At 38.5% G+C, this 22,998-nt stretch overlaps 1 protein-coding gene across 1 annotated transcript in view; it reads right to left on the bottom strand.

Moving 5' to 3' along the window:
• Positions 1–22,998, bottom strand: part of LOC148939354 (uncharacterized) — an 88,907-nt gene that overhangs the window by 50,591 nt on the left and 15,318 nt on the right. The window lies entirely within an intron of this gene.

Below are 22,998 nucleotides of genomic sequence, written 5' to 3'. Positions count from 1 at the left end.
TATATTTTGTTTTCAGTAAAGTGCATGTTATGTTATGGTCTTGAGAAGGCATGAGGGTTGGCATTTTTACTTCTGTTCATTTTTCGTTTAATGGAGCTCTTTACTTTTCTTTGAGAAACTTTTTCAGCAATTTTTAATCCTGACACAAATAGTATTGTTTAAATTAATTTTATACATGCTCAAGTTGACCTGAAAAATAAATCTTAATATCACACCCGAAAAAATCTATCAATGTTATTTGACAACCTGGATATACTCAATAATCGTTTGATTTATTTAAATTGTACGAGCGGAAGAAGTAATAGTAGTAGTCCTGAAAGTTTAACTTTAATACCCCCAGTCGTTCTCGATATATTGCTAAGTTGTCTTAATGGTAACCATACACACAGTACCTTTTGATTTTTATTTAAACAAATATTTGGTTTTAAAGCATAATGGGCCAAACACATAATTGCGGGGGGGTTGACACACCCAACATCCCTAGAGACATGGTTACTGGACCGTTCTAATATGCTGAACAAAATGGTTGTCTCAAATTTTTTACTGGATGTGGTTGGAAAATGAATGGGCTTGGGAAAAGGCTGCTTGCCCTCCAATCTCTAGAACTTTTGATTTCCAGTCGAATTAGCTCCTTTAAACGTTTCCACTATGTTTCTAGCTATTAAAGAGTAACACTGCCTATGATATTGCTTATATGTCCTTTTGAAAACCTGCATACATATAAATTTTTTCGTTTAATTGGAACTCCCCCTAAACGTCCCTAAAAGTTTCACCTTAATGCCTGAAGCGTCACTAGTTAGAGTAAGTCTAGTAGTAGTATTAATAGTATACACAAATTGCCTTTTGGCTAGTTCAAAATCCACCATAACTTACCTTTAAAGTCCAACTAACTTAATAATGTAAGCCGTTCTTGAGATCTTGCTTTATCACCTTTGTGAAAATCTACATGCTCATGTTTCGTTTTGATTTAGTTCAACATCTGCCTAAATATTCTTTGAAAACTTCACCTCAATACTCTTAGCTTGCATAGCATTAATAGTCGTAGTAGCAGTAGTAGCACTAAGCGCATAGCACGTTTGGTTTCTTCGAACTCCCTTTCAACACACGTTGAAAGTTTCAATTTAATACCATCAAGCGTTTCTGAAGCATTTCTGTTACGTCTCCTTGACAACCTGTTTAGTCATAGTGTGTTTTGATTTATTCCAATAAGTGTCAATATTTCCCAAAATTGTTCACCTTAATAACCTTAGTTTTGGTAGCAGTAGTAGTAGTAGTTACAGCAGTAGAAATGATAGTAGTAGCTTTATCTTTTGTGGCAGTATTAATTGTGGAAGTACTAATAATAGTAGCAGAAGCAGCACAATGAACAGAATCAATTGCATTATGATGCAACTATTTTCTTTCGGTTAGTTCAACATCCTCCCCCCCCCCAACAAGCCTTATTAGTTTCAACTTAAAATACCAAAATGTTCCTCAGAAATTACTGTTAAGCACTTTTGACAACTGGACACAGACGACATGTTGTCATTCAATTCTCCTTCCCCCTTCAAAATTCCTTGAAAATTTTACCTTTATACCATTAGGCACAGTTGTAATAGTAGTCACAGTAGTAGTACCGGTATTACTATTAGTAGTATTAATAGTAAGAGTGGTTGTATTAGCAGCAGCAGCAGTATTAACGTATTGCCTTTTGATCAGTTGAATATCCCTCTCATCAAGTCCAAAGTTTAAACTGAATAAAATTAGCCATTGCTATTACATTGCTGGTATGTCCTTTTGATAACCTGTATGTTCATATACTTCTTGAACTTTCCATCTCAATGCTCTTAGCGTTACAAAGTAGTTGCAATAGAAGTAGTTGTTGCAGTGACGGTAGTTGTAATAGTAGTGGAAACATGCAAATATTGCCTTTTTGATCATCTCGTATTCCTTAGCTACGCCCTTTTGACAATCCACATACACATAGCGTGTTCTGACTTAGTTTAATACTCCCCTCAACATTATCTGAAAGGCTAACCTGAAAGCCCTTCGTCTTTTTAGAAAGTTAAGTTCAAACATGTATAACTTTCTCAATAACATATACTATATGTGAGCTATGAATGAATTGCCTAACTTTGAGCCCTTGCCCTGAAGACATTGAGGAGGCCTGTATTCCCCTGGGCTCTGGGGGTTGTGTCCACCCTGAAGGCATTGTTATCCACCCTTTGGACTATTGTGAACAAAATGTCTATCTTACAATTTCGACCGGGTACGTTTGGGGACAAGAGAGCGTCAGGGAGGGGAGGGTCTGTTTGCCCTCTATCAATTTTGACTATTAAAAGGGAACTAGAACTTTACATTTCCGATCAAATGAGGCTCCTCCAAAGTTCACACGGCCACACTTACAATGTGACAAAACTTACAACCTTTGCCCCAGACATTTATCAACCTCAAAGGTTTTGTGATCTTTGGACTATTTTGTGACAAATTCATTCATAGCTCACATATAGTATATGTTATTGAGAAAGTTATACATGTTTGAACTTAACTTTCTAAAAAGACGAAGGGCTTTCAGGTTAGCCTTTCAGATAATGTAGCCTTTCAAAATTTCTGTCATACGAATTTGGGGAAAATAGGACATGAAGGGGGGTGACAGTTGCCCTCCGATCACTTTGACTCTTAAAAATGGCACTGGAACTTCTGATTTCCAGTCCATTGAGCCCCGTCCGAAGTTTATATGACCACTCTTTTATAAGAACCTTAAATGCCTCCGGGGCATAATTCACAACCCTTGTCCTGAGAACTGTGTGGGGGGGGGGTTGTTATTCTTAAAAACATAATTACTGGACCTTTCAACTGCAGTGAACAAAATGGCTATCCCAAAATTTTAATTGGATGTGTTTGGGAAAATGACGGGCGTGGGGCGACTGGTTGCCCTCCAATCACTTTCGACTATTGAAAAGGGCACTAGAACTTCCGATTTGCAATCGAATGAGCCCATTTCGAAGTTTCTACATCAATTCCTTCTGTGCAAAGTGCCCAGGTCTAAAAAGAAACACATTACGTCCACATCGCTCTTTACTTAGGCAGCGTAATTGTGCTGTTTTCTTTGCGCTAAAGTTTTTTTATTGTTAAAAAAAAGAATTGTGAGAAAGAGTCAAATTTTAGCGTAAAGAGCGAGACGTAGAGGAGGGGACAGCCCGTTTCATATACGGAATAATTTCTGTTCGTTTTAAGTTTTAATGTGTCTCCTTACTTTCAGTAAAAAAAACTTGTTTTTTTATTTAATTTTTGAACGTTTTGGAATTAATGCAGGTTTTGATTTTGGCTCACCGTAGATCAATAATTAAAACAAAATTTGCTTATTAATTTTACTTTTATTTGGTTAAATGGCTTTCTCGAAAGTTGTTTAATTTTATTTACGAGCGTTTTTATTAGTAATAAATATACGTAACTTACGAATTAACTTACGTAACGAACTTCTGTATTCATATATTTTTGATACGTATATTAGGGGGTTCGCCCCTTAGTTAATACCTCCCTCTTTACGCTAAAGTTCAAATTTTGTTCCAATTCTTTAAAAATGACCCCTTAATCATAAAGGCCGTTAATTAGAATAAATAGCTCTTATGAAAATAATAAAAAAGTCTTTGGCTTAAAGAGCGAAGTATTGACTATTGGGCGAACCCGATCATATACGTAATAATTTCAGTTCGTTTCAAGTTTTGATGTTGCTCAATACTTTCAGTTGAAAAACTGTTTTTTTTTTTAAATTTAATTTCTGATCGTTTTTTTTAATAATGCTGGTAAATCCGGTGCCCCCTTCATAGCAATGTCCCTTCCCCCATGATAACTTCCTTCATAGAAAGATCCCCCCACATGACCCCCGACCCCCTTCACCCCCCCCCCCCACTACCAGAAAAAAAACTGAAAACGTCTGTATACTTCCCAATAACCAATACTATGTGTAAACATTGGGTAAAGCTCATAACTTTCAGCCCTCCCCTCGGGGACTTTGGGGGATTAAGTTATCCTAAAAGACATAGTTGTTATATTTTTGACCATGAACGGACAAAATGGCTATCTCAAAATTTTGATCGCGTGACTTTGAGAAAAATGAGCGTGGGAGGGGGCCTAGTTGCCCTCCATTTTTTGGCCATTTAAAAAGGGCACTAGAACTTTTAATTTCCGTTCGAATGAGACCTCTCACGATACTCTAGGACCACTGGATTGATACGATCACCCCGTGGAAAAAAAAACAAAAAAAAAACAACAAATAAACACGCATCCGTGATCTGTCTTCCAGCAAAAAATGCAAAATTCCACATTTTTGCAGATAGGAGCTTCAAACCTCTATAGTAGGATTCTCCGATACAGTGAATCTGATGGTGTGATTTTCATTAAGGTTCTATAACTTTTAGGGGATGTTTCCCCCTTTTTTCAAAAATCAGGCAAATTTTCTAAGGCACGTAACTTTGGATGGGTAGGACTAAACTTGAGAAAACTAATATATTTGAAATCAGCACTAAAATCTGATTCTTTTGATCTATCTATTGATTTCAAAATTCCGTTTTTTTTAGTTCCGGTTACTATTGAGCCGGGTCGCTTCTTACTTACAGTTCGTTACCATGAACTGTTTGAACACTACAATTTTCGGTAAATAACACTACAATCTAAACATGTACCACGCCCAGACGTTAACTTTATTGCTAATTTAAAAATTATTCCTTACTAAAGTATAGACTTTCAAATATTATAAAAAACTAGATAATCAAACGTTTAATGGGGACAAGCTATAAGCAAGGAGTGGTTTATGTTAATAATAATCAAAACTCTTAAAGGGAGGGGGCTGTTAGTAGAAAGGCCTTATTGACTCGTGTCGCTCACCCCTGCTGCCATCTACAATTTAGTCTAACTACTGAACGAACTCCTTATATGGGCATAGCCTCCCTAGGGAGAATGATTGCGTAATCGGTCAATGACCTAAATTTCCAAGTCAACAACAACAACAACGACCTTGACATTCGCTGAGAGCGTGCACTTACAACAACAACAACATCGACCGTGGAACACCTGTGCTGTCGACCTCAATTCACCTATCGTGAATCAATAATTCCCCTTAGAAACAACAAATTAATTTCCCCTTTCTTGGCAGATCAATCAACCAATGACATCATCTGTCAGACTTTAAAAATTTTCGCCTAGAAACGATTCTCCAGGAATAGATCCAAGTCATTAATGTCATTGCCTCGGAAACAACTCCTTTGGTCGAACGCCAAAGGATATTAATAGCCAAAGGCCTTGGAAACAATTCCCCAAGAAACATCTTAGCGATGAATTGTTTTAGCGCGGGAATCAGGTTTCTTATTAATTTGAAATGCATTAGCGCAGAGATGACAAAAACAAAAGTAACTCGCTTAATTAATTTTAGGTATTATTTGTGATAAACTTTTATAGACATTTTATTTAAATATTTCGGCGAAACATATATAGACATTTTAAAATATGATTTTTGAAGAGATTTTAGAAGAGAATTTAATGGTGAAACTCTGTGGTCATTATAATACACAAGTTTCATTTGAACAGTGTTGTGAGGTTCTCTAACCCAACCCCAAAGGGTTCCAATCCTCCTACCCCAACCCCGAAGGAAGCCCCCGGTCCTCAAAGGCCCCCCAAGCTCCCAAAGGGCCACCGGCGCCCCCCAAGGCCCACCCCGACCCCCCAAGGCCCACCCAGACCCCCAAAGGCCCATCGAGCTCCCAAAGGACCAACGGGGTCCCAAAGGCCCTCCACCGGTCCCCAAATGTCCCCCCGGACCCCCCCCGCCCCCCCGGACCCCCCCAGGCCCTCCCTGTGCCCCAAAGGCCCTCCCTGGGCCCCCAAGGCCATCCCCCGGCCCCCAAAGGTCCCCCGGCCCCGAGAAGCGCCGCCGGGATGCGCCGGGGGCCCGGCAAGCGCCGCCGGATGCACCATCGGGATGCGCCACGGGTCAGGAAAGCACCGCAGGGAATGCACCGCAGGGAGGCACTGCAGGAAAGTGCCGCAGGATGCGTCGCAGGGATGTGCCGCAGGATGCGTCGCAGGGATGCGCCGCAAAAAAAAAAGTAAACTAAAAAGTAAAAATTTTGAAATGTTATCCCCCAAACGCTCTCCTCCGTCCCCAAAAGGCCCTCCACCGGTCCCCAAAGGTCCCCCCGAGCGCCCCAAGGACCACCGGCCCGCAAGGGCTCCACAGACCCTCAAAGGCGCTCCCCGAGCCCCCGTCGTTCGGTGAGGGGTGGTGTCTGAAACCTATAATTTGGGATGTGTAGTTTGCTACTTCAGGCTTTTCTGAGCTAAGGTTTCCTAGTATTTCCTAGGTGAATGTTGTCTGAAACCAATAGTTTGGGATGAGTAGTTTGCTATTTCAGGCTTTTATGAGCTAGGTTTCTTAGCCTTTCGTTGGTGTGTGTTGACTGAGACTTGTGATTTGGGATATGTAGTTTGCTATTTTTGACTTTTCTGAGTTGGATTTCTTAGTCTTTCATAGGTGTGTGGTGTCTGAAACCTATGATTTGGGATGTGTAGTTGCTATTTTCGACTTTTCTGAGCTGGATTTCTTAGCCTTTCATAGGTATGCGTTGTCAGAAAATTATGATTTGGGATGTATAGTTTGCTATTTCAGGCTTTTCTGAGCTAAGGTTTTCTAGTATTTCGTAGGTGAATGTTGTCTGAAACCAATAGTTTGGGATGAGTAGGGGAGACCCGACCACGTTCATCACTTTTTTAGAAAATAATTTGTTTCTACTATGCTTGTCAACCTACAGTAAACTTTTTCCAACCAAAATGTACCTACACATTCAGGACATCACGCAAAATTTTGATATTTTTTTAGCCTATCAGTTATAGCCATAATTCAAACAAGAATGACATTGGTCAGATATGGCGAACCTGTACGACCCCGGTGCAGCTTCGCTATCCCCGGGTTCTGGTTCGCCAAGCATTGAAAACAACTTTTAAAAAAATAAGAAGAGCCATTCTTATTTAAGAATATGTTTAATACTCATCAGCTATTGGTATAAGAAAATTTGATATAGGTAACTCATATTACATTTGTCTGATCATTTTATATTGTATGCGGAAAGATCGACACCAATTGTCAGCTTTTCTGATTGCCTTTTAGTCCCTGCGCATGAGACGGGTTGATCAAGTTTAATTTCCACTGATTGTCTCTTTACAAAATCCTGTTCATCTGTATAAACAAACTTGTTTGGTTCAACCTTTTTGAGAAATTTGACATCAAGATCATCACCATTGATTTCTAGCACCGACGCAATATAGTATGTTTTCCCACTTCTTTTCCCATCGATTCCAGTGAGAATGAAATCACCGACTGTAATCTCTCCAGATATTTCAGTTTCAGCCTCGACATCGCCAACATTCAGACTCTCGTCACTGCAATAATCAGAATCAACTACAAAATTTTCAGAGCTGCTTTTATACTCAAATGCTTCGCAAAACAGCTTCCTTTTTGGAAATTTATATTACTTCGCAACTGTCTTGCTTAGTTTCTTCATTTCTAGCACTTTTTGTTTCTTATTTTTCTTTTCCACCTTTTGCTGAATTCTTTCTTTTACTGGTGTATCTGTTAGGATTTCTGTTTTATTTCTGTTTGCAGTTCTTCTTTTCTGCTTCCTGGGGGATCCTTTCAGCAATGGGAAAAAATCTATAATTTCTGAATAGCTATCGTTAACAGAACCAGATATTGTAGCAGGCAGCTGTTCTGGACACGAGTCTCTCAGGGGTGGTTCACTTGCACATGGTGCTTCTGAATATCGCGCAGAGTTACCTTCTGAGCTGAAAGAGGCCAGTGGCGATACTTCTGGTCTATCGGAAACGGATGAACTTAGGTATTCATGGTCTTGAAAAATTTCCGGGTTGAATGGATCAATTCCTGTGCAGTGGAACCCACTGATTATACTTTCTTGAGTAACAGCCTAGAAGTAAGATGAGCCAAGAAATTCTGCAACATTAGCAATGGCTATGGTTTTGCATTTTTTTCTGACCATAAAAACTGCGGCTTCTCGATTGTAGTATGCCTTAATCGGAAACATAACAGAGCGATCCAGAGACTACAATTTATGAGTCGTATGTGGGGGCATGGTTAAAAGATTAACACCGTTCTCCTTAGCCAGCTCAAGCAGATCGCTAGAATATCTGGTAATATGATTGTCCAAAATAAGAAGAACTGGTTTTGATTTTGTTGGTTTTACTTGACTAATAAAGTGGTTCAGCCAAATGACAAAGCGCTTGGTCGTCATCCATCCAGAAGCTTTTTCATTTCTGAATCCAATGGTCCCTAGTGGAGCTCCCTTTAGTAGGATATCAGGGCACGTTTTTCTGGGAAAAATCATCATTGGAGGAACAGTATTTCCAATAGCGCTAACACAGGCACAAAGCATGATATTCTGCCCTCTTTCACCAGACGTTACCTTTCCGACTTGGCTTTAGCCCTTCTCAGCAATCGCAGTGTCTGGCTTGTGAACAGTCGATAATCCTGTCTCATCGACGTTCCAAATATTTTCTGGGCTAAAGCAGTGACGATCGTATAGAGTCCGAAGATTGTTAAAGAACTGCTGAACTGTAAATCGGTTGAAGGCAGTAGCCCTTCCCAGACTGGTAGCTTCTGCCTGTCGGATTGTAAGCTCGGGGTGTCGCTGCATAAACCCCCGATACCAATCATCTCCCGCAGCTTGATTTTTCTCACCACATGTCCATGAATCTGGAATTTTAAGCTGCTTCGACGTGGCGTATTTGTTACAAAGTTGACGTAGCTCGAGTGGTGATAGTCCATAATGCATATTGCATATTATTTGCAGGTATTTGACAAGATCCCATTCTTGTCCGTCGGTAAAAATTCTTAGAGTGGCTTATCGTCGTGAAAAAAAAGAGAGAGGCAAACCTCTAACCTCCAACCCGTTCTTGCTGATTCTTTTCACATAATCTCGTAAGGTTCCACGAGGAATCTGGTATTTTCTCTAAGCTGTTGCCTTTGGAACTTGCTTCTCAATGACTTCTAGCACAGCTTGAAGAAGTAGTTCTGGTTCAGTCGTACCTTTTTTCCTTTCTGTAGCAGGCTTTGGCGTTCGCATGATGTCTGAAAACAAAAGAAAATATACTATTAATAAAATACAGAATAGTGCACCAATATGCTTGATGTAACATTGAAGACTTTTGCAGAAGAAGTTTAGCCTACATGTCCAGTCTTAAATTTTTCAAAGTTTTTAGCGTTGTCTTTTGTCATGATGTATAACCTACTTATTTTGGCAAGGAAACAACATTGACTACTTCAAACTTTAGAATATGTTAGTTGGATTGCCCAGTTTGTTTTTAACAGAAATATAATGTGTTCTGAGCTTGAAAGATCAAATAAAATTTTAAGAGGTCTTTTTTACGTAGTAACCTCAAGGTAATACGTTTCGTCTCAATATTCTTTGTCGAATGTTACATCAACATAACAAACTCTTAAATTTCGAATCAATGTCACAACTTCTGGGCATGCAAATTGACTCGATCCAATTGTTTTTATCCTATTATTATTGCCACTAACAACTCTTCATTTAGATGGGCTAGTAAAATATAGAATATTACTAATAAAATACACAATATTTCTGAAAAATACAGAACTAGTAAAATACAGAATATTACAACACATAACAAAATACTACAATGAAAACAAAATGAAAGCTCACCAGCCCAGGTTCGCCAGCCATGGTTCGCCAGACCCTAGCATGGCGAACCTGAGCATGAAATTTGTGGCAAACGTGGGCAAAGGGTAATCTACATGAAGTTTTGATCTAATCTGTAACTCTTGATTGATGGTGCCAAATGATTTTGAGGAGAGTGGTAGCATAAACTGAGAGATATATTAGGTAACAGACAATTACCAAATTTTTTAATATAGCTCTTGAAGAGCTTTTTTTCTAAGACATAAAATATAGCATTCTGCAGGAAAAAAATATACCTATTATAAAAAAAATTTACTTACAACTGAAGGCAAATTCTCTGCACTAATAAAGTATCGCTAGTAGATGGCTCTTCCATTGGCAAAGTTTCCTGGGTTTTGAACACTATGTGTTCGAGCAATTTTGAAATGACGAACCTGGGCCGTGGTGAAGGTGAGCTGGTCTCCCCTAGTTTGCTATTTTTGACTTTTCTGAGCTAGGTTTCTTAGTCTTTCGTTGGTGTGTGTTGACTGAAACCGATGATTTGGGATATGTAGTTTGCTATTTTTTGACTTTTCTGAGCTGGATTTCTTAGTCTTTCATAGGTGTGTGTTGTCTGAAACCTATGATTTGGGATGGGTGGATTGCTACTTTTGACTTTTCTGAGCTGGATTTCTTAGCCTTTCATAGGTGTTTGTTGTCTGAAACCTATAGTTTGGGATGACTAGTTTGCTATTTTTGACTTTTCTGAGCTAGGTTTCTTAGCCGTTCATAGGTGAGTGTTGTCTGAAACCTATGATTTGGGATATGTAATTTGCTATTTCCGACTTTTCATAACCGGATTTCTTAGTCTTTCGTAGGTGTGTGGTGTCTGAAACCTATGATTTGGGATGTGTGGGTTGCTATTTTTTTTAATCTTCTGAGCTGGATTTCTTAGCCATTCGTAGGTGTGTGTTGACTGAAACCTATGATTTGGGATGGTTAATTTGCTATTTTTGACTTTTCTGAGCTAGATTTCTTAGCCTATCATATGTGTGTCCTTTCAGAAAATTATGATTTGGGAGGTGTAGTTTGCTTTTTGGACTTTTCAGAGCTAGGATTCTTAGTCACTCATAGGTGTTTGTTGTCTGAAACTTCGAGTTTGAGATGAGTAGTTGGCTATTTCAGACTTTTCTGAGCTAAGGTTTCTTAGTATTTCGTAGGTGAATGCTGTCTGAAACTTATGATTTGGGATATGTAAATTACTATTTCGGGCTTTTCTGAGTTGGATTTCTTAGTCTTTCATAGGTGTGTAGTGTCTGAAACCTATGATTTGGGATGTGTAGTTTGCTATTTTCGACTTTTCTGAGCTAGGTTTCTTAGCCTTTCATAGGTATGTGTTGTCAGAACATTATGATTTGGGATGTGTAGTATGCTATTTCAGGCTTTTATGAGCTAAGGATTTCTAGTATTTCGTAGGTGAATGTTGTCTGAAACCAATAGTTTGGGATGAGTAGTTTGCTATTTTTGACTTTTCTGAGCTAGTTTTCTTAGCCTTTCGTTGGTGTGTGTTGCCTGAAACCTATGATTTGGGATATGTAGTTTGCTATTTTTGAATTTTCTGAGCTGGATTTCTTAGTATTTCATAGGTGTGTGTTGTCTGAAACCTATGATTTGGGATGGGTGGTTTGCTACTTTTGACTTTTCTGAGCTGGATTTCTTAGCCTTTCATAGGTGTTTCTTGTCTGAAACCTATAGTTTGGGATGACTAGTTTGCTATTTTTGACTTTTCTGAGCTAGGTTTCTTAGCCGTTCATAGGTGAGTGTTGTCTGAAACCTATGATTTGGGATATGTAATTTGCTATTTCTGACTTTTCATAACCGGATTTCTTAGTCTTTCGTAGGTGTGTGATGTCTGAAACCTATGATTTGGGGGTGTGTGGGTTGCTATTTTTTGACTTTTCTGAGGAGGATTTCATAGTCATTCGTAGGTGTGTGTTGACTGAAACCTATGATTTGGGATGGTTAATTTGCTATTTTTGACTTTTCTGAGCTAGATTTCTTAGCCTTTCATAGGTGTGTCCTTTCAGAAAATTATGATTTGGGAGGTATAGTTTGCTTTTTGGACTTTTCAGAGCTAGGATTCTTAGTCACTCATAGGTGTTTGTTGTCTGAAACTTCGAGTTTGGGATGAGTAGTTGGCTATTTCAGACTTTTCTGAGCTAAGGTTTCTTAGTATTTCGTAGGTGAATGCTGTCTGAAACTTATGATTTGGGATATACTATTTCGTAGGTGAATGCTGTCTGAAACTTATGATATGGGATATGTAAATTACTATTTCGGGCTTTTCTGAGTTGGATTTCTTAGTCTTTCATAGGTGTGTGATGTCTGAAACCTATGATTTGGGCTTTGTATTTTTATATTTTAGTATTTTCTTATATAGGTTTATAATAATATAAGATTTATGTTATTTAATATAAATATGAGTATGTAGTTGTAGTTTTATTTTTAAGGCTATTATGAGCTAAGTTTTTATATTATTTCGTAGGTGAATGTTGTCTGAAACCAATAGTTTGGGATGAATAGTTTGCTATTTTTGACTTTTCTTGAGCTAGGTTTCTTAGTCTTTCGTTGGTGTGTGTTGACTGAAACCTATGATTTGGGATATGTAGTTTGCTATTTTTGACTTTTCTGAGTTGGATTTCTTAGTCTTTCATAGGTGTGTGTTGTCTGAAACCTACGATTTGGGATGGGTGGATTGCTACTTTTGACTTTTCTGAGCTGGATTTCTTAGCCTTTCATAGGTGATTGTTGTCTGAAACCAATAGTTTGGGGTGACTAGTTTGCTATTTTTGACTTTTCTGAGCTAGGTTTCTTAGCCGTTCATAGGTGAGTTTTGTCTGAAACCTATGATTTGGGATATGTAAATTACTATTTCGGGCTTTTCTAAGCTAGATTTCTTCGTCTTTCTTAGGTGTGTGTTGTATTAAACCTCAGTTGTGGGATGTATGGATATCTTTTTGGGTCTTTTCTGAGCTTATTTTTTTAGCTTTTCATAGGTGATTGTTGTCTGAAAACTATAGTTTGGGATGACTAGTTTGCTATTTTTGACTTTTCTGAGCTAGATTTCTTAGCCTTTCATAGGTGTGTCCTTTCAGAAAATTATGATTTTGGATATGTAAATTACTATTTCGGGCTTTTCTGAGTTGGATTTCTTAGTCTTTCATAGCTATGTGTTGTCTGAAACCTATGATTTGGGATGTGTGGGATTGCTATTTTTGACTTTTCCGAGCTGGATTTCTTAGCCGTTCATAGGTGAGTGCTGTCTGAAACTTATGATTTGGGATGGTTAATTTGCTATTTCCGGCTTTTATTAGCTAGGTTTCATAGCCGTTCATAGGTGTATGTTGTCAGAAAATTACGATTTGGGATGTGTAGTTTGCTATTCGAACTTTTCAGAGCTAGGATTCTTAGTCCATCATAGGTGTTTGTTGTCTGAAACCAATAGTTTGGGATGACTAGTTTGCTATTTCAGACTTCTCTGAGCTAGATTTCTTAGCCGCTCATAGGAGTGTGTTGTCTGAAACTTATGATTTGGGATATGTAAATTACGTTTTCGGGCTTTTCTGAGTTGGACACTCCTAAATTTTTCCACACACGAAAACTTACACACACACACGTCAAAACTCACACACACAAAAGCTTAGACACACAAAAACTTACACACACACACACACAAAAACTAACACCCACACGCAAAAACTTACACACACACACAAAAACTTACATTCACACAAAAACTTACATGTACACAAAAACTTACACACACACTAAAACTTACACACACAAACAAAAACTTACACACACACACAAAAACTTACACACACACACGAAAACTCACGCACACACACACACACACACACACACATACATACAAAAAACTTACACATGCACACGAAAACTTACATGCACATAAAAACTTACATGCACACAAAAACTTACACACACACACAAAATCTTACACGCACACACAACAACTTACACACACACACGAAAACTTACACACACACACAAAAACTTACACACACACACACACACACAAACTGACACACACACACGAAAACAAAAACACACACACGAAAACTAAAACACACAAAAACTAACACACACACACACACACACACACACACACACAAACACACACACACAAACACACACACACAAAAACACTGACAAACACACACAAAAACACACACACACTAACAAACACACACACAAAAAACTTACACACACACTCAAGATCAAAGACACACAAAAACTAACACACATACACAAACAAACACAAACACACACAGGCAAAAGATAACATGCACACTAAAACTAATATCCACACAAAACCATACAAACACACACACAAACTAACACACACTCACAAAAACTTACACACACACAAAAACTTACACACACACACACACACACACAAACAAACACACAAACAAACACAAACACACAAACACACACACACACACAAACTTCCACATGCACACGAAAAATTACATGCACACAAAAAATTACACACACACACACACACACACACACGAAAACTTACACACACACACGTCAGAACTTACACACACACAAGCTTATAAACAAACAAAATTAAACACACACACACAAAAACTAAAACCCACAAGCAAAAACTTAAATGAACACAAAAAATTACATGAACACAAAAACTTACACACAAAAAAACTTACACACACTCACAAAAACTTACACACACACACAAAAACTTACACACACACACGCGAAAACTTACGCACACACACGAAAACTTACATACACACACGCCAAAACTTACAAACACACAAAAACTTACACACACTTACCAAATCACAGTTACATTGTCTTAATTTTTCAAATTTCATTTTGAATTTCTGTCGTGAAATGCAAGAGTTGGAATATTTCAGTAGTAACTTGTTGTGCTTTACCTTCTCACAGTTACATTCTCTTGATTTTTCGAAGTTCATTTTGAATTTCTGTCTTGAAATGCAAGAGTTGGAAAATTGGGGTCTTAGTACACCAACCCGTATGGTGGAAATCCACTATCTCAGTATTGGGGTCCCAGTCCACCAGCCTGAACGGTGGAAATTCACTAGCTCAGAATTGGGGTCTTAGTCCACCAGCCTGAATGGTGGAAATCCACTAGCTCAATATTGGGGTCTCAGTCCACCAGTCTGAATGGTGGAAATTCACTGTTTAAGTTAGGTTAGGTTAACTTATCATTAGCGCTCATGATAAGTTAACCTAACCTTTTCCGGCGAGCATGGTTAGGTTAGGCTAGATTAAGCTAGGTTAGGTTAAGTTAGGTTAGGTTAGCCCATGTACGCTTCACTTAGGTTAGCTTAGGTTAGGTGAGAGACAGGCAAAGTTAGGTGTATGATTAGGTTAGGTTAGGTTAGATTAGTTAGGTTAGGTTAGGTTAGGTTAGGCTAGGTTAACCTACCTACCCGCGCGTACGTAGGCTAACCTAGCCTAACCTAACTTAACCTATCCTAACTTAATCTAACCTAACCTAACCTAATCATACACCTAACTTTTTGCCTGTCTCTCACCTAACCTAAGCTAACCTAAGTGAAGCGTACATGGGCTAACCTAACCTAACTTAACCTAACCTAACTTAATCTAGCCTAACCTAACCATACTGCCGGAAAAGGTTAGGTTAACTTATCATGAGCACTCATGATAAGTTAACCTAACCTAACTTAAACAGTGAATTTCCACCATTCAGACTGGTGGACTGAGACCCCAATATTGAGCTAGTGGATTTCCACCATTCAGGCTGGTGGACTAAGACTCCAATTCCAAGCTAGTGAATTTCCACCGTTCAGGCTGGTGGACTGGGACCCCAATACTGAGCTAGTGGATTTCCACCATTCGGGGTGGTGGACTAAGACCACAATTTTCCAACTCTTGCATGTCATGACAGAAATTCAAAATTAACTTCGAAAAATCAAGAGAATGTAACTTTGAGAATGTAAATCTCAACAAGTCACTACTTAAATTTTCCAACTCTTGCATTTCAGGACGGAAATTCAAAATGAAATTTGAAAAATTAAGACAATGTAACTGTGATATGGTAAGTGTGTGTAAGTTTTTGTGTGTGTGTAAGTTTTGGCGTGTGTGTATGTAAGCTTTCTTGTGTGTATGGTATTTTTTGTGTGTTTATGTGATTGTTTTTGTGTGTGTGTGTAATTTTTTTTGCGTTTGTTCTAGTTTTTGTGTGTGTAAGTTTTTGTGTGCTTTTAATTTTCTGTGTGCATGTCATATATCGCGCGTGGGTGTTATATTTTGTGTGTGTGTGTGTATTTTGGTGTTTTTCTTTTCCAGTGGACTTGTAATAGTTTTCGTGTGTGTGTGTAAGTTTTCGTGTGTGTGTGTGTGTGTGTGTTTGTAAGTTTTTGTGTGCATATAATTTATCATTTACATGTGAAAGTTTGATTGTTTATGTGTTTATTTGTTTTTTATTGTTTGTTTTATGTTTGGAGTTTTTTTGATTTTGTTATTTTTTGTTATAGTTTGATATCTTTTTTGGTTGTGTGTGTGTTTTTTTTTTTTTGTGTGTGTGTTTTTGTGTGTTAGTTTATGTGTGTGTGTAAGTTTTTGTGTGTGTGTAAGTTTTTGTGCGTGTGTGTAAGTTTTTGTGTGTGGGTGTAAGTTTTTGTGTTGTTGTATGTTTTTGTGTGCATGTAAGTTTGTGCATGTGTGTGTAAGTTTTTGTGTGTGTGTGTGTATGTTTTTGTTTGTCTCTGCTTTTTTGTGTGTGTTTATTTTTTTGTGTGTGTGTTTGTAAGTTTGTTTGTGTGTTTTTTTTTTTGTTTGTAATTGTTTTTTTGTGTGTGTGTTTTTGTGTATTTTTTTTTGTTTGTGTGTTTGTGTGTTTGTGTCTATGTTTTTGTGTGTGTAATTTTTGGCGTGTGTGTGTTAGTTTTGGTGTGTGTGTGTTTTTTTTTTTGTGTGTGTTTGTGTGTTAGTTTTCGTGTGTTTGTGTTAGTGTTAGTGTGTTTGTGTAAGTTTGTGTGTGTGAGTGTAAGTTTTTGTGAGTGTGTGTAAGTTTTTGTTTGCTTTTTATTTTTTTTGTTCTTTTTAGATTTATTGTTGTTTTTTTTTTTTTTTGTATGTTTTTGTGTGTGTGTGTGTATGTGTGGGTTAGTTTTCGTGTGTGTGTGTATGTTTTTGTGTGTGTGTGTAAGTTTTTGTGCGTGTGTGTAAGTTTTAGTGTGTGTGTAAGTTTTTGTATACATGTAAGGTTTTGTGTGCATGTAAGTTTTTTCGTGTGGGTGGAAGTTTTTGCGTTCTGGTGAAATTTTTTGTGTGTGTGTGTGTGTAATATTGATTTTGTATTTTATTATTTTTGCTTAATTAAATTCTTTTGTTTGTGTTTTTTTTCGTGTGTGTAAAAATTTAGAAGTGTCCAACTCAGAAAAGCCCGAAAACGTAATTAACATATCCCAAATCATAAGTTTCAGACAACACACTCCTATGAGCGGCTAAGAAATCTAGCTCAGAAAAGTCTGAAATAGCAAACAAGTCATCCCAAACTATTGGTTTCAGACAACAAACACCTATGATGGACTAAGAATCCTAGCTCTGAAAAGTTCGAATAGCAAACTACACATCCCAAATCGTAATTTTCTGACAACATACACCTATGAAAGGCTATGAAACCTAGCTAATAAAAGCCTGAAATAGCAAATTAACCATCCCAAATCATAAGTTTCAGACAGCACTCACCTATGAACGGCTAAGAAATCCAGCTCGGAAAAGTCAAAAAATAGCAACCCACACATCCCAAATCATAGGTTTCAGACAACACATACCTATGAAAGACTAAGAAATCCAACTCAGAAAAGCCCGAAATAGTAATTTACATATCCCAAATCATAATTTTCTGAAAGGACACACCTATGAAAGGCTAAGAAATCTAGCTCAGAAAAGGAAAAAATAGCAAACTAGTCATCCCAAACTATAGGTTTCAGACAACAAACACCTATGAAAGGCTAAGAAATCCAGCTCAGAAAAGTCAAAAGTAGCAATCCATCCATCACAAATCCTAGGTTTCAGACAACACACATCAACGAAAGACTAAGAAATCTAGCTTAGGAAAGCCAGAAATAGTAATTTACATATCCCAAATCATATGTTGCAGACAACACTTACATACGAACGGCTAATAAACGTAGCTCAGAAAAGTCAAAAATAGCAAACTAGTCATCCCAAACTAAAGGTTTCAGACAACAAACACCTATGAAAGGCTAAGAAATTCAGCTCAGAAAAGTCAAAAGTAGCAATCCACCCATCCCAAATCATAGGTTTCAGACAACACACACCTATGAAAGGCTAAGAAACCTAGCTCATAAAAGCCTGAAATAGTAATTTACATATCCCAAATCATAGGTTTCAGACATCATTCACCTATGACAGACTAAGAAACCTTAGCTCAGAAAAGCCTGAAATAGCGAAACTACTCATCCCAAACTAGAAGTTTCAGAGAACAAACGCCTATGACGGACTAAGAATCATAGCTCTGAAAAGTTCAAATAGCAAACTACACATCCCAAATCATAAGTTTCAGACAACACACCTATGAACGGCTAAGAAATCTAGCTCAGAAAAGACAAAAATAGCAAACCACTCATCCCAATCATAGGTTTCAGTCAACACACACCTATGAAAGGCTAATAAATCCAGCTCAGAAAAGTCAAAAATAGCAAACTACATATCCCAAATCATAGGTTTCAGTCAAAACACACCAACTAAATACTAAGAAACCTAGCTCATAAATGTCAAAAATTGCAAACTATTCATCCCAAACTATTGGTTTCAGACAATATTCACCTACGAAATACTAGAAAACCTTAGCTCAGAAAAGCCTGAAATAGCAAACTACACATCCCAAATCATAATTTTCTGACAACACATACCTAGGAAAGGCTAAGAAACCTAGCTCAGAAAAGTCGAAAATAGCAAACTACACATCCCAAATCAAAGGTTTCAGACATCACACACCTATGAAAGACTAAGAAATCCAACTCAGAAAAGCCTGAAATAGTAATTTACATATCCAATATCATAAGTTTCAGACAGCATTCACCTACGAAATACTATATCCCAAATCATAAGTTTCAGACAGCATTCACCTACGAAATACTAAGAAACCTTAGCTCAGAAAAGTCTGAAATAGCCAACTACTCATCCCAAACTCGAAGTTTCAGACAACAAACACCTATGAGTGACTAAGAATCCTAGCTCTGAAAAGTCCAAAAAGCAAACTATACCTCCCAAATCATAATTTTCTGAAAGGACACATCTATGAAAGGCTAAGAAATCTAGCTCAGAAAAGTCAAAAATAGCAAATTAACCATCCCAAATCATAGGTTTCAGTCAACACACACCTACGAATGGCTATGAAATCCTGCTCAGAAAGGTCAAAAAATAGCAACCCACACACCCCCAAATCATAGGTTTCAGACATCACACACCTACGAAATACTAAGAAATCCGGTTATGAAAAGTCAGAAATAGCAAATTACATATCCCAAATCATAGGTTTCAGACAACACTCACCTATGAACGGCTAAGAAACCTAGCTCAGAAAAGTCAAAAATAGCAAACTAGTCATCCCAAACTATAGGTTTCAGACAACAAACACCTATGAAAGGCTAAGAAATCCAGCTCAGAAAAGTCAAAAGTAGCAATCCACCCATCCCAAATCATAGTTTTCAGACAACACACACCTATGAAAGACTAAGAAATCCAACTCAGAAAAGTCAAAAATAGCAAACTACATATCCCAAATCATAGGTTTCAGTCAACACACACCAACGAAAGACTAAGAAATCTAGCTCAGAAAAGTCAAAAATAGCAAACTACTCATCCCAAACTATTGGTTTCAGACAACATTCACCTACGAAATACTAGAAAACCTTAGCTCAGAAAAGCCTGAAATAGCAAACTACACATCCCAAATCATAATGTTCTGACAACACATACCTATGAAATGCTAAGAAACCTAGCTCAGAAAAGTCGAAAATAGCAAACTACACATCCCACATCATAGGTTTCAGACACTACATATCTATGAAAAGACTAAGAAATCCAACTCAGAAAAGCCCGAAATAGTAATTTACATGTCCCAAATCATAAGTTTCAGACAGCATTCACCTACGAAATACTAAGAAACCTTAGCTCAGAAAAGTCTGAAATAGCCAACTACTCATCCCAAACTCGAAGTTTCAGACAACAAACACCTATGAGTGACTAAGAATCCTAGCTCTGAAAAGTCCAAAAAGCAAACTACACCTCCCAAATCATAATTTTCTGAAAGGACACACATATGATAGGCTAAGAAATCTAGCTCAGAAAAGTCAAAAATAGCAAATTAACCATCCCAAATCATAGGTTTCAGTCAACACACACTTACGAATGGCTAAGAAATCCAGCTCAGAAAAGTCAAAAAAATAGCAACCCACACATCCCAAATCATAGGTTTCAGACACCACACACCTACGAAACACTAAGAAATCCGGTTATGAAAAGTCGGAAATAGCAAATTACATATCCCAAATCATAGGTTTCAGACAACACTCACCTATGAACGGCTAAGAAACCTAGCTCAGAAAAGTCAAAAATAGCAAACTAGTCATCCCAAACTATAGGTTTGAGACAACAAACACTTATGAAAGGCTAAGAAATCCAGCTCAGAAAAGTCAAAAGTAGCAATCCACCCATCCCAAATCATAGGTTTCAGACAACACACACCTATTAAAGACTAAGAAATCCAGCTCAGAAAAGTCAAAAATAGCAAACTACATATCCCAAATCATCAGTTTCAGTAAACACACACCAACGAAAGACTAAGAAACCTAGCTCAGAAAAGTCAAAAATAGCAAACTACTCACCCCAAACTATTGGTTTCAGACAACATTCACCTACGAAATACTAGAAAACCTTAGCTCAGAAAAGCCTGAAATAGCAAACTATACATCCCAAATCATAATTTTCTGACAACGCATACCTATGAAAGGCTAAGAAATCCAGCTCAGAAAAGTCGAAAATAGCAACTACACATCCCAAATCATAGGTTTCAGACACCACACACCTATGAAAGACTAAGAAATCAAACTCAGAAAAGTCAAAAATAGCAAACTACATATCCCAAATCATAAGTTTCAGTCAACACACACCAACGAAAGGCTAAGAAACCTAGCTCATAAAAGCCTGAAATAGCAAACTACTCATCCCAAACTCTTGGTTTCAGACAACATTCACCTAGGAAATACTAGGAAACCTTAGCTCAGAAAAGCCTGAAGTAGCAAACTACACCTCCCAAATCCTAGGTTTCAGACAACACACATCAACGAAAGACGGGTGCTCGGGGAGAGCCTTTGAGGGTCTGTGGGTCCCTTGAGGGCCGGTGGTCCTTTGGGAGCTTGGGGGGACCTTTGGGGACCCGGGGAGGGCCTTTGGGGGTCTGAGGAGGGCGTTTGGGGGATAACATTTCGAATTTTTTACTTTTTAGTTTACTTTTTTTGTGCGGCGCATCCCTGCGACGCATCCTGCGGCACATCCCTGCGCCGCATCCTGCGGCGCTTTCCTGTAGTGCCTCCCTGCGGCGCATCCCCTGCGGCGCTGTCCAGACCCGCGGCACATCCTTGCGGCGCATCCTGCGGCGCTTTCCTGGCCCATGTCGCATCCCGGCGGCACTTCTCTGGTCCGGGGAACCTTTGGTGGCCGGAGGAGGGCCTTTGGGGCACAGGGAGGGCCTTTGAGGCACAGGGAGGACCTTTGGGGGTCCGGGGGGGGGGGCAGTTGGGGGCCTGGGGGACATTTGGATACCGGTGGAGGGCCTTTGGGACCCCGTTGGTCCTTTGGGAGCTCGATGGGCCTTTGGGGGTCTGGGTGGGCCCTTGGGGGTCTGGGTGGGCCTTTGGGGGCGCCGGTGGCCCTTTGGGAGCTCGGGGGGCCTTTGAGGACCGGGGGCTTCCTTCGGGGTTGGGGTAGGAGGATTGGAACCCTTTGGGGTTGGGTTAGAGGACCTCACAACACTGTTCAAATGAAACTTGTGTATTATAACGACCACAGAGTTTCACCATTAAATTCTCTTCTAAAATCTCTTCAAAAATCATCTTTTAAAATGTCTCTAACTGTTTCGCCGAAATAGTTCCATAACCTGTCTAAAACAGTTTCGCCCAAATAATCCCTGAACGTAATTCAGCGTGTTCCTTTTGTTTTTGGCATCTCTGCGCTAATACATTTCAAATTAATAAGAAACCTGATTCCCGCGCTAAAACAATTCATCGCTAAGATGTTTCTTGGGGAATTGTTTCCATGGCCTTTGGCTATTAATATCCTTTGGAGTTTGAACAAGAGTAGTTTCCGAGGCAACGACATTAATGACTTGGATCTATTCCTGGAGAATCGTTTCTAGGTGAAAATTTTTAAAGTCTGACAGATGATGTCATTGATTGATTGATCTGTCAAGAAAGGGGAAATTAATTTGTTGTTTCTAAGGGGAATTATTGATTCACGATAGGTGAATTGAGGTCGACAGCACAGGTGTTCCACGGTCGAGGTTGTTGTTGTTGTAAGTGCACGCTCTCAGCGAATGTCAAGGTCGTTGTTGTTGTTGTTGACTTTGAAATTTATGTCATTGATCGATTACGCAATCATTCTCCCTAGGGAGGCTATGCCCATATAAGGAGTTCGTTCAGTAGTTAGACTAAATTGTAGATGGCAGCAGGGGTGAGCGACACGAGTCAATAAGGCCATTCTACTGGTGTTTGTAATAACAATATCTGTTTTAAAACACCTCACTATAAATGGTAATTCTGAATATGTAAAATATGTCAAATTTTGTTTTATACTCCAAGAATCACAGGCATTTTTACCGTCAACTTCAGAATATCATAAGTGCGTTGCAGAAGCTTCATGGTACTATCTACCAATTATGCAACTATTTATTTCACCCCAAGGCTATTGGTCATGGATGCGTATTTCTTTCTTTCTTTGTTTGTTTTTCACCAGTGTAATCGGAATGAACCAATGATCCTACAATATCGGGAGGGGCTTAAACTAATAGGAAATTAATATGTTCCAATGTCCTTCTTAAGTAGCATTAAGTAAAAAAAACCTTTCCGAAAAGGAAGACTTTTAAGGATAAGTAAAGAACCATATCAAACTTAAGGCCGGCAGAAATAAATTCCTGGAAAACGACTAGAAATTACTATTAAAGAATAAATGACACCCAAAACGAACAGAAATTAAGCAGACAATC

This window comes from Artemia sp. Qi Xiang Cuo, chromosome 21 (assembly GCF_049724085.1).
Source record: "Artemia sp. Qi Xiang Cuo chromosome 21, ASM4972408v1, whole genome shotgun sequence".
NCBI classification, from domain to species: Eukaryota; Metazoa; Arthropoda; class Branchiopoda; order Anostraca; family Artemiidae; genus Artemia; species Artemia sp. Qi Xiang Cuo.
The sequence above is the reverse complement of the archived record's forward strand: the minus strand, read 5'-3'. Positions and strand labels throughout refer to the sequence as shown.